Source organism: Haliotis rubra, unplaced genomic scaffold, assembly GCF_003918875.1.
Source record: "Haliotis rubra isolate DU_JTF1 unplaced genomic scaffold, ASM391887v1 Scf57, whole genome shotgun sequence".
NCBI lineage: Eukaryota > Metazoa > Mollusca > Gastropoda > Lepetellida > Haliotidae > Haliotis > Haliotis rubra.
In genome coordinates this window covers 2,957,096-2,970,806 of record NW_025767268.1, presented here as the reverse complement: position 1 = coordinate 2,970,806, position 13,711 = coordinate 2,957,096, and the positions used below count along the sequence as shown (strand labels likewise).

Sequence of the window (13,711 nt, the reverse complement as noted above, 5' to 3'; positions counted from 1 at the left end):
GGGCTTTACAGTTGTTGAGTTCTAACCATAGGTGGTCCGATTAATGATTTAGTGTAAATATACTTTCTGTGTTCTTTAAATGCATTTCCACTCAGGTACTGCATAAACAAAATATGACATTAAAATTACAAATTTATAGATTTTAACCTACAGAATAATTCTCACTAATGGGTTTTGTGGTTAATGTTGAACAACTCAGAGAAACAAACTCCGTATGATGGTTAACAGTTGGCACCGACCTGACCCTATTCACGACCTGTGACACCTGTGAGAGGTGAGAGTGGAGATCCCATGGGCAGACCATGAATCTGCTGATATATTCTATTAGCCATGTCATCTGTATCTATTGACCACCACATGTATTGCGTCGTCATAGCATTGTGACGTCATAAGCATTGTGACGTCACGGCCAGAGTTAACAGTTACTGTTCAGTTTACCTGATGATGGGGCCAGAACAAGCCCTGAAACGTTGTACTCGAGAATAAAAAGAAGATGTAACCCAGAAAAATCTCTATGTTCACCATAACTTCACTTATACTGTACTCACCCTTTTGTACTGTGATGTCACTTGCATTGTGGCGCCATAACTCAGTTATCTGCGGTGACTGGTTCGTTCACTTCTGGTGCACTCAGTTATCACTAGAGGAAGAGGGCGTCATAACTCAGTTATGAGGTCATAGTGACGACGTCATAGTCCAAACTGTCAGTTCACCTGATGAAGGGACCTGGAATGGTCTCAAACGTCGTGAGGGAAATTATAAAGAAGTTTAATCCATAAAAATATCTTGGACATCAATGTACAACTTCTAAATGCCACTGAAAGACACCATTTTACATTACGTCCACAATGTAAGCGGCGTCACGATGCATGCCAGTTGTCATCGCCTCGTACGACCTCCTACAGTAAACTACTCCGTTGCATCCGTTTCTTGGTTTGCAGTTGCTTCACGCGGGACACTGGGCGTAACTGGCGTTTGGGTGTTATTAAACCCTGCCGTCGTTACCTATTTATTATGGTTAGATTCCACATTGTCAGGGGAGATGTAAGCTCCAGCTCTGCACTCGCTTGGTCCATGGGGAATGCTCAGTCAAGAGTGAGGGTCGGCGACCGCGGACTCCTAACTAACTCCCCAGCGAGGCGGGCTGATCTCCGTTAGGCACCCTTGAAGAGCAACCCTCTGCGTGGTGGGTGCTGGAAATAACGCCAATGGCTCTTAAGCCCGTGTGGACCCCTGGTCGAATAGGTCCACAGCACCCCATTGCTGGTCGTAAGAGGCGATCGAATTGGGCAACCCGTTTGCGTGGGTTGCATCCCTGTGTCGGCAGAGGAAGGGAGTCTGGTGGTTGAGGATTACGGAACCGGCAATAGTGTTCAATAATCCAACACACCACTTCGACCCTAACTTTGCCTAGGCGGATGGTAGAATAGGCCCGATTCTACCAATCGGAAACACGTCCATGCCCTGTGCATGGAATGTCTGTACAAAATTTGGTATTACATAACACTTTTGGCCATGTTCAAAATGTTAACTAATATTCTAAGAAAACAAATTAGCCCTTGAACCCATGCACAGAAGGCGGTGGCTCATGGGCCAATCTGGTGATGCTGACCTCCGATTTCTGTCGTCTCCAATTGATTGTCATGGACAAAACCATCCTGACCTTTAATCTGTTAGGCAGCTACAGCATTTCATGTCAAATTCGCTGGAGTATAACACCCCTTATCCCTGGTCTTTGCAGCTTGGAGATCCGCTGCAATATAAGATCGCTCTTTGTTGACACTCCAAAGTGGGTGGGGAGAGGGATGCTGAACCACATTACTCACGACATGGCTTCCCAATACCCGGTTCAAAATGAAGACACATGGATACTGACAACTCCTCGTCTGGCGAGTGCAGCCCCTCCGACCTGACTACTGGCCACGCTTCCTGATCATTGAGGCTTGTGACAAGCAACCTTTGCAATTGAATCCTTTTGCAATCTCCAAAGGTATCGCTGGTATCTGGCGGAGAGGTTGCCAATGTTACAAAGCTCGATCTGGCTCTCTCCCTGATAGAATGTACCGAAACACCAATCCTTGAATCTCCTCAAAATACAAGAATTTGTCAATATCAAGGTCGCTGTCTCAGCACACAAAACACTTAACTTCGTGTAGAGGGCATTTATGCGGGACAGAGCTCGATGCCTGTCTGACATGACTGAAGAACAAATTGTCAAGGAACTCTCTCAGCAATCCGTCACAGCCATAAAACGATTCACCTTCAAAAAGGACGGTGTTGTTCAACCAACGAACACCTATCTCTTCACATTCGGCGACAAACATTCCTGACTTCGATTAGAGCTGGTTATTGTAGCATTGGTGTGGAGGTGTATGTCCCCAATCCACTCGGTGCTACAACTGCCAAAAGTTGGGACATGGATCCAAGTCCTGTTGTTCCTCTGCTGTTTGTTATGCGCTGTGGTGACAAGCATAAGGGCAACGACTGTACTAAGGAAGTGAAGTGCACAAACTGCGGTGGTAACCATATGGCATCTTCCAAGTTTTGCCCAGTGTGGGAAACGCGAATCCGAGATCCTAAAGATCAAGCACAAAGAAAATATCTCATTTCATGAAGCAAAGAAGAGGGTTGCAAGTTTAACTACAGTCCTTCAACCATCACCTACTATCACTACTGCAACCATCTCATGTCAGACCGACCTGACATGGATCATGTCTTCTCAGCCAACTGAACTCAACACAACTGAGCCCATCTCAGCCACTCTCCAACGCCAAAAGTCAAAACCTCTGAATCACAAACACCAGAACAAATGCCAAAACCAGAAACAGAAACTGCGGCAGAAAAGGGAAAAAAGAGGCTAGAGACTAAAGCAGCTTCTGAACAACCGCCAAACACAAAACCAAAGGCCACCTCTCCCTCAGAGGTCCCCATCGAGGTCCATAACTCCTTTGGCCCTCTGGATATGGAGGTAACTCCATCTCCACCAGACACCAATAGGAGTTCATCAAACGCCTTTCTCACGTTCACGTGACATGTCACCAGTGGAAGCACCATGAATCCACAAAACATGATCTAATGGAATTGCAGAGGACTTAAGAATAATTATAATGAATTACAGTTATTGATTCAAGACTTCAAACCATCCGCGTTTTGTCTCCAAGAAACCTACCTAAAAGGACTGATAAATTTGACATCCGTTGGTACAGTTCCTACCACTCCTTTTTCTCCTCCCGGTGTAAAAGCTACAGGAGGCACTACTATCCTGGTGATGCAGGGCATCCTCCATAGCCCTGTTCCACTTAACACCAACCTACAAACTGTTTCTGTCCGCGATGACTCTGAACATAGGGTTTACACTATGTTCCTCTATCTCCCTCCCACCTCAACTGTTAAGCCTATCAGATATTCAGAACTTATCACGATCAACTCCCAAAGCCCTGCATAATCATGTGTCAATTCGACTCACAAGTTTTCAGCAACACGCTTAACGTTAGCGAGTGTTTACATTCCCACAATGCAATCGTGGAATGTCGGCTGACTACTCAGCTTCATCTGGATGTACTGATCTAAACTTACGTTGGAAGTAGAAATGCAACGCTCATATTGCCCCCATATATGGCTTACGTTAATGATAAATGTAATAAAAATAATTCAGAGATGATATTTAATCCGAGCGTAAACCCGTCACATCAAACTGTTATCATTTGGGTTTTTTCGGTAACGATCGTCTTAACTGGGAGAGAGCCACATCAATAGAACAGCCAGTCAGCCAGCCCTGTCGCGAGGATTCTTAATTTAGGTCACCCGGCGCCGTCGTTTTGTATTCTGCCTTAAATTAATCGTAATTATCCTAAGAGAGTATTGAATTTGGCATCTTAGAAAAGAAATACAGTTAAGCTCTACCAGCATGTATAGTGTAATAAAACACACTTAAGCCCTCAACTAATATAACGTTAAAGCACTTTCGGACCCGTGACTTTATAAACTGTATTTCTTAAATAAAGAGTGATTTTGGATGATAAATAGAATCTCACCCTCGTGTCTTCTGATATCAAATATATCAACACTCGTTGATAAAAGTAAATTTATCAACTCGTGTTGATATAATTGATATCAGAAAGACACTAAATGAGATTTACATAAATAACAAAAACCGGTGCTGGATACCTTATATCTTATATTTTATATATCTGATAGAACTGATGGGCATAGAGTGAATAACAAACCCGTGCTGGGTAACTATTATTTTATATCAGATAGAACTGATGGGCATAGAGTAACAAACCCAGTGCTGGATGACTTATATCTTATATTTTATATCTGATAGAACTGATGGGCAAAGAGTGAATAACAAACCTGGTGCTGGTTAACTATTATTGTATATTGGATAGAACTGATGGGCATAGAGTAACATACCCGTGCTGGATAACTTATATCTTATATTTAATATCTGATAGAACTGATGGGCATAGAGTGAATAACAAACCCGGTGCTGGATAACTATTATTTAATATCTGATAGAACTGATGGGCAAAGAGTGAATAACAAACCCGTGCTGGATACCTTATATCTCATATTTTATATCTGATAGAACTGATGGGCAAAGAGTAAATAACAAACCGGTACTGGATAACTTATATCATATATTTTATATCTGATAGAACTGATGGGCATAGAGTGATTAACGAACCTGGTGCTGGATAACTTATATTTTATATCTGCAAGATTACGGTGATGCATCAGTGACCGGCATCAGTGTAATCTAGCTTCTTGGAGGAAAATCCATTTTTCAGGCGAGAGTCGTTTTTTGCTGTTTGTTAATGATGGAAGGGCGCTTGTATGGCGATAGAGGAGCGTGGGGCGTCCTGAAAGGAACATCCTGGAAGAAATTCCATTCGCGAGCAGGATTCTTGATGGTATGGGGCTGTGTGTCGATGACTGCAAACTTCAGCTTGTCACAGTGAGAGGAAATGTGAATGGACAAAGATACCAAGAGGAAATCTTGAGGAGGCTTGTAGTGCCTCAGTTTGATAATCATCCCCTATTAACAAGGCCAATCTTTGTGGATGACAACGCCAGGCCACATCGTGCACCCGCAGTCATTGATTTCCTGCATCAAGAAGCTAAATTAAAACCCTTCCATGGCCAGCCAGAAGCCCTGATTTGAACCCCATCCAACATGTTTGGGACATTCTGAGGTGTAAAGTTCGTCAGAGAGATCCACCAGTCCAGATTATTAGACCAAACATTACACCAAGAATATAACTGGTTTCCCCAACATCGGATTCAGCGTCTTGTGCACTCAATGTTCAAAACGTCATCCAGGTGGGCGGGGGTTACACAAGATACTGACTGGGTCTTCTCTTTCTGAAACTAGAGACCTTATTTGTGGATTGGATTATTGAATTATGTCTATGCATCGTGTTACCCATTTGGTGTGACCATACTTTGACTGACACATTATGATATCTTAATTTCAGTTTTATTACAGGACCCATGTTTAGTCAAATTATACCAGATTTTTCATTGTTGGTTTTTGTGTTAATGAAAGTCCTTTTAGCACTTTGGCTACAAACTAATTTCCTGTGAAGACGCACATGACATGCAAACTGTGATTGAAAATAGGGCCTGTCATAAAACTTGACTGTTGCGATACCTTTTTCCATATGTATATATTTTAACATTAGGTATTTCAGTGGAAATATATTTCTGTCTGTCACATCATGCAACTTTACCTTTGAGATACACCTGCGTCCATACATAAAGAATAAGAAAAATATGCTTTGGAAAATGGATGTCAAACACACCACAGTACCCTCTAAAGCTGAATGTATTAAACCTTGCAACGTTTGAGCATTCCATAAAATGTAGAGCGAGTTGTTTTTAACGCTGCTTTGAACAATATTGTAGTTATATCACCACATCAGCTTGGTGCGGGAGGGGATGCAGGTTGGTAAAGACCACAGGCATGAATATGGTTTTGATATTTAAGAAATGTAATTGATGGTTGGTTTCTGGTCTGCACAGGGTGGTGGGGTGGCCTAGTGGTTAAAACATTCGCTCATCATGCTCAAGACCTGGGTTCTATTCCCCACATGGGTAGACTGTGTGAATCCCATTTCTGGTGTCCCTGACCATGATACTGCTGGAATATTGCTAAAAGCAGCATAAATCTAAACTAATTTAAACTATTCAACTGATACTCATAATAACCACAAAAGACAAAAATGTAGAATTAACCCATTTTATTGAAACACACATTATAAAGTTTACAATCATAAACAGCTATACAATACACAAAATATAGTCAGACATCATTGTATCGAAATTGAAGGGAATGACATAGGTTTTCCACAACCGCAAAATGATGCCTTCATAAGGCAGATGCAGGGACCAAGCTTTTTCTCTGATTTTGTTAAGTTCGGACTTACATGAAAGTTTTACCCAATGATGTTGGACTGTATGTGCCACCAGCCATAAATATCAGGCCCTAGTAGAGTCAGTGCTCCCAGTAAAGTCCACAATGTGCGACAGTTGGTTGTCCTGAATGATGCTAATGCTCTGTTCTGGAATCTGGGATGCAGGATCCCCATCCACAAAGCGTTCGTAGGACCACATCATACGAAATTCTATAATATACTATATAGTTACGACTGTTTTAATGCCATGAGCGCTTTGCGGATCAGGACCCAGTTTTTGAAGCGGGCAGAATGTCAGTGTTTGCTCACAGAGGAGAGCTTAATACAGCTGGAAGAGTAATGAAGGTGTCAAGCGGGTAGCGACACTAATGGATTCTACTGTCCCATCTTTGGAAGTATCACCAGAACACTTGTAATTTATCAGGGTCCACAAAAGTTCGTAGTGCTGCAACATTCATAAGCCTTTGCCAAACGAATAGAGTTTCCACAGTGTATGAAATAAGGCCCATCTGATCGCCCGAGATGGGCTAGATTTTCTGACGGACCGTCAAAATTTACAGCAAGCCAGCCTGATGGTCTGGTAAAAATGTTAGACGTCCCATACATCTGAGTAAATTCACCAAATCTTGATGTCTGGTTAAATCCATTTTTTGCTGGTATTATTTTGCAGTTACCAGCCCTGATGTGTGGCTGGGTCTCTGGCTCATTTCATACACTGGGTGCAACATGTAATGTTACGAACGCTTAGTGGACCGCGACCCAAGGTCTTAGTATTTACGAATGCTTCAATCAGCTGCCACCAACAATCACAGAAACAACCCAATAGTATTTGTAAATAGAACACAACAACCAACAACACAAGTGTTACATACAGTAAACTACGTTTTTAACCAAAACCTTATAACGAACTGATGGGTTTAATTAACTGTTTTCAGGAGTGTTGCAAACAATTCTTTTCTTGTAAGCTTGATAGTTACTAAGCTTCATATTTAGATAGTATTGAGGGCTTGCAACAATCATGGGTAAGCCTGGGCTTTTTTTTATTATGGTAGCTACGCCCCTGGTTTTTGTTTTGTTTTATTGTCCCAGTGACATTATAGTTGAAATGTGTACAATGAACTTGGTTATAAGAAAATAATTTATAAATTAGAAGTCTTCTTGACTTCATCATAATCGTTGTTTACTGGACATGTATATCAACTGCACCAACCCATGAGCTAAAAACGTTGTGGTTGGTTAATACTTCACACATATCAAACTACTATCTACAAAAACAAGACTCAGGTGGCTAAGTACTAAGTCTTGCTATTAACTTCAAATATGCTACTCAACCTTTCATAAGGATCATTAAACATGTCACTCTACATAGAGGATACTAAACAACCTTCTGTGTAATACCATATTTATTAAACGAGTTAATGATTTGGTATCAAACAAGCAAAATCATTATGATGTCATACGTCCAGCGGTATTACACTTGTGTAATATTGCCGTAAAAATATTACACTGCAGTATCTGCCACGGGTGAGTAATAATTAAATATAATATATAAATAATAAGATTTAAAAAAATCCATCCTTATAAAAAATTGAGTAGTATATAATGAACATGAGTCATGTCCATGGCCACATGTTACTGAAGACCTGGTTAGTGCATTGTCAAGGCTATAATAGGTGTACAACTGAACAGCTCCCAGATACACGAAAAAAAGAATGTCCATATTATTTTGTGATACAAAAATACTCCTGTACACTCACTAAAAAAAACCCAGGTCAGCTTGACCTTTCTTCATCAACATTTTTGAAAGGCAAGTATCCAATGCAAAGATTTGATAGAGAGTATTTAATGAATGGATAGGCTTAACTACAAAGCTATCAGCAGAAAATGTGTTGAAACAATATCCAATCAAAAAGATTGCACAAACAAAACAATCAATTATTGATTTTTAAGGTGCAAAGAATAATCTGAAACTTGTAACAATAATTCCCAAATCCACAAAATGTACCAATCTGTGAAATTGTTGCTGAACTAAATAGTTCATAAAATCTAAAAAAGTGTCACAAAACTATGCCATTTCTATATCAAAATTTAATTAAAAGGGAAAACATATCACATATTAAATTTCATAAAATAATTCAAAGATATATACACAAGTTTTTAATACATTTTAAAAGAGGGATTAATGTGAGGAAATCTAGTATGTGAACTATTCTACATGACTGCAACAAATACAATGTACCACATTTGAAAACATGGTCAACATTAGAAGTAAGTAAAATATATGCACATATATGAACCTTTGTACATAGTTCTCAAAAATCCTGCTAGAAATATGTGTTAACTATTTCCCCAAAAACATAAATATTTTCATTCTGTATAGTAGGAATAACATGATATAGATAGGATGCAGCGTGGGATTACCTCCCTGCCTTGAAAACTATTTCTGCAAATATTCAGTGTACTTAAAAGACAAATTGTGAAATTGTAAAGATTAAGGATAAAATATATGTGCACAGCATAATACAAAATTTTACCTCACGTAGTTCACTTAAAATCATGTAATGCAACAAATAGGTTGTATAATAAGCATAATTATGTATTGTACATACACATCTGGTTTACTTTTGCAAAACTGAGGGTTAGCTTTTCAAAATATGAAAATAACTTAATATTGAAAATATATTATTTTTTTTAATGAAAATATTCTAATCAATACCATATACATATCTTTAATATTATACATTATCTCCTAAGATTTTGGTGCATACCATTTCTAAATTCTTATATTTTCTAAAGCTTTTACAAAATGTTTTGGACTTGTGTAGATTTCAGGATTCTTCAAATCTGTGACACTGAGTGCAATTCCCTATTTTGATGTGTACCATATGTTCCTTATAGACTAAAATTGACTTGCTTTGGCATGTGTTTGTGATGGTGCAACAGGTGGCAGATGATATGCCCACTTTCTGCAAACTGATATCATCACTATTTCATAATGATTCATAAACACATGCTTATGATATAGTCCAATTCATTCTGCTTTTAGTACAGATTTCTTAGAATTACAGAAATGGCTTTCTTCCCTTCTATTTAGAAACAATACTTTAATAATGATAATAATAATAATAGTACATTTCTTTAGCACTTATCTCCATACACAATGTATGCTTGAAGTGTACCAAAATGTTCAGTAGGAGAATTCATCAGCATAGGCAAGTTGAAAGATAAAGTTTTCAAACGAGACTTAAAGATCTGAAGATAGTCTGAAGATTTAATGTCAAAAGGAAGACAGTTCCATGTGCTGTTCTTTTTGAACGGTGAAAGATCTTGTGTAGATAAAGAAGTTTTTAACAGAAGAAATATCTGGACGCATCTTTTAAAATATATATAATATTATCTATCAAAATATATACAGTGGAAGCTCTCAAAACCGGCAGCCCTCCGTTCCGGCATGCTCTCAGTATCAATATTCTGTCCCTGGCAGAAGCTAGTTACATGCCCTCTAATCCGGTGTCAGTCTATTCCATATTTCACAACACGTTCAGTTGTATTTTACGACACGGTCCCAACGAATACCTGTTTGGGCTTCCACTGTACATTTAAATAGAAGTATTTGAAACACATAAAATTACATATAATATCTAGCTTCATTTTAAATGGCTAAATTGATACATAGAGTAAAACTGACAGAATGCAAGTCTGAAATTTCATTTATTGCCATTTGTGCAGTAATCGTATTAGTGTTATCTCAGGATCAATCCCAAAGTGCCAACATTTAAATTAGCAGCAGGGACACTGCAATCAGTTTCACCACTTATGTACATGGTCTGAACCACTATTGTTGGGGCATATTTTGGATATTTGTGTAATATCTGTTTCCAAAATCAAGTCTGATTTGTCTTGTATAAACGTCAATAAATGGGTGAGTGAGTGAGTTTAAGGTTTACCCGCACTCAGCAATATTCTAGCTGTATGGCGGCGGTCTGTAAATAATCAAATCTGGACCAGACAATCCAGTGATCAACAGCATGAGTATCAATCTACACAATTGGGATACGATGACATGTGTCAACCCAGTCAACGAGCCTGACAACCCGATCCCATCACTCGCCTCTTACGACAAGCATGGGATACTGAAGATCAAGTCTAACCTGGATCTTCACTGGTAACGTCAATAAAAAAATACGTACGAAAAAATATAATTTTACAAAAAATAAAATAATATACATTACAACAACAAATATAGAACCATTAACATCAATAAGCTATTTTTAAGATAAACACAATTCATGTTGGAATGAATTGTTGTTCAAACAATCTAATAACATGGATCCTTTCAATCACAAGTAATTCAAGTATTTTCTTCACTATGTTTCATTCAATATGCCCAATTTTATCCATATCACAGCTGCAACAGGTAAGTCACATTCACTTGGACTCAGTGAAGGTGGTAAAACTCTATACAAGTACCACTATTTATGTATACTGAAAGTCACACAACTAATAACTACAACCTGTAAATCTTCACAGCCATCTTCAGCTTCATTAGGACTTCCCCATTCTATTGATAGATGCTTCCACCAATTCACTGATTGTCAAGCATCTGAAGATCGTCCACTTCTTCCAATTTCAATTCTAATGTCCTTATTCATTCGGCATGAACTCTAATGGAGTTAGGCCTCTTCACAACAGCTTTCCTTCCATCATCTGACTCACGCAATGAATTCATCATCACTTAGAACTTGACAGGTTTTACTTGCAGCCCAGTGGCTGGACAGCCAAAACAAACATGCACGGCAAGTGCCCCTATATCTGTGTAGGGCCACTTTCACAAGCACCACTATTCCTGTGTCGTGCCACTTTCACAAGCACCACTATTCCATGCTGACATGGTCCCAGTCACAGGTGAGCCAGGCTTCCCAAGTGCCATTATTCTTGCAGAGAGTTGCTTCCCAGACCCAGACTTACAAAGAACATGTTATTATAATCACCCTATTCATGCTCTTGGATTTCACCAAAGCAATAATTGTCCAAAAACTGTATTAATTCAGAATTACTCCTACATAAGCTGTTGTACGCTTAGTCTGTTTCCAAGGTATGTATCTAATATCAAGCGATTTCAAGAATCAGATTGGAGGGTGTTATTATATCCAATGCAATAGTCCAATATTATGCAATATCTCAAGTGTGATCTCCATGGTATATCTTCAACATGAATATGTACAAACTATAATCACATATTGTGTAAATCATATGCTGATGCTTCACATACATGATAAATGATTTTCTTTGAAATCATCGCCCTAATAGTCACAAGTATTGCTTGAAGTGATTGTTCAGTTTTCTCCTTGCATTTCTTTCAAAGTTTTCCATTTCATCGTCCATGTGGTCCATGCCGGCTGCATTCCTAATACCAGTCATCCCATTCCGAAAATCATATACCCAGTCTTCTGAGGGTGACCTCCTTACCCACGATGGACGAGGCAGAGGAAAAGTTGGAGTTGTGGCTGCTGATGCCCCATCGGTATCTAGATCCTCTGGTGAAGGCCTCTCGGTCACAGTCAACTCTCTCACATCCTCATCCAGTCCCGTATCACAAGCTAAGTCAAATGCCAGCTTTTCTTCCTTGTTCTTCAAGAACTTGTCAGCTTCAAGCTTCAGCAAGACCTTAACATTGTTACATACAAAGGAAACCCTTCTTGTGCATATCTTGTGTAGCACTGTGTTTCCATCGAGGTCCGTGCTGTTGATAACTGCTCCATTTGCTATGATGTCTTTCAAGGCATTTGAGTCCAGAATATCTAGTTTTGTGCAATATGTGTGCAGGAGTTCTTTTATGACCGTCTTGCCATGTTTCTTAGCCAATGCACAAGAGGTATGTCCTTGTTTGTTAGGAGAATCAACAGGACATTTCAGTTTGATAAGTACTTCCATACAAGTTCTGTAGTGTTCACTCAGTTTGGGCATAGCTGAAAACAGCTTGTGAAGTGCAGTATTTCCCATGGAATCCTTTGCATCAATTGGTATTCCGCTTGAATGAAGAAATCTTATAAGACCTGCACAATGGGGAGTCATTCCTTCAGCCACTTTATGTAAAGCACTTTCCCCTCCCTTGTCCTCTGCACACAGATCAGCTCCATTTGAGATGAGGAACCCAATAATGCGATCAGTGAACTCCCCCTGTGTTGTGGCAGCCAGGTGTATCATAGTCAGACCATCGGCAGTGGTTCGGTGTATGTCAGCACCTTTCTGAATCAGCCTCTCAGGACACCGACAGTGTGTTGTTCATCACACTGTACAAGTCCTTGAAGCATCAGGGACAGGCTGTCACTGTTAATGTGATCACATGACAGTAACTTCTCCAAATCTTGGACTTTGATGTCTAGCTTACATGCTCTCATGAGTGCTTTCATAATCATCAATTCATTCAAATCATTTACTCGGTTCCTTATCACTATGTCCATGACGGTATCATCGGCAGAATTAGCTTGAGTAAGATCAGCTCCAGCATCAATAAGGATTTCAGCAACTTCTTTCCTCCACTCCCTGAAGACAGGCATACTTTGTGTAGAGGGTGTCCCCATACTTGTCACCAGTAGACAGCATTGAATCTCTTGAATCAGGACTTGTATGAAGATGCTTAAGAAGAACTCTCAGCACAGCTGGACTGTATTTGGAACATTCAATGCAGCAGATATGGATTGGTAAGTGTGTGTGCATATTCTGACTCCAAATATCTCCTTTGCAAGACAGAAGAAACTCTGCAACCAGTGAACTGCACACTCCTCTTGATACACAGGCATGATGCAATGCTGTCATTTGTTCTTTGTCTGCAATACTGACGTCTGCTCTCTGTGGTTTATTGCTAAGTCCCTGTACAAGCATCAGAGCAACTTCCACGCTTGTGCCATGTGACACATTGGAGACTTTATGCAGAGGAGTTTGCCCCTTGTTATCTGTCGAGTTCAGATTTGCACCTAATTTCATCAGTGCTTTTACAACATCAGATTTATTTTCTTTGCTCACAGCATGATGCAAAGCTGTTTCACCTTGCAAATCTTTTGCATCTACATCTTTACATAAAAGTTCTGTTATTTTCCCATCATACCCATTTTCAGCGTAGCAATGTAGTGGTGTCTGTCCTTGCTGATTTGCCTCTTTGTATGTTAATCTATTACATGTTCTCGGCATCAACATGTTGATGACTTCATCGTTACCTGTCCTGCATGCAAGATGAAGTACTGTGTTTCCCTCAGCATCAGCTGTCTTTACATCCACATATTTCTTCTCAA

At 39.6% G+C, this 13,711-nt stretch overlaps 1 protein-coding gene and 1 long non-coding RNA gene across 4 annotated transcripts in view; both read right to left on the bottom strand.

Annotated features, from left to right (window-relative positions):
* LOC124254288 overlaps nucleotides 1-13,711 on the bottom strand; it is a 53,856-nt gene that overhangs the window by 18,375 nt on the left and 21,770 nt on the right. The gene's annotated exons all lie outside the window — the stretch shown is intronic.
* LOC124254289 lies at nucleotides 4,233-4,594 on the bottom strand. Its single transcript, XR_006892438.1, has 2 exons — nucleotides 4,564-4,594; nucleotides 4,233-4,370 (listed from the first exon to the last, which is right to left on the bottom strand). It is a non-coding gene; the product is annotated as an uncharacterized LOC124254289 (long non-coding RNA).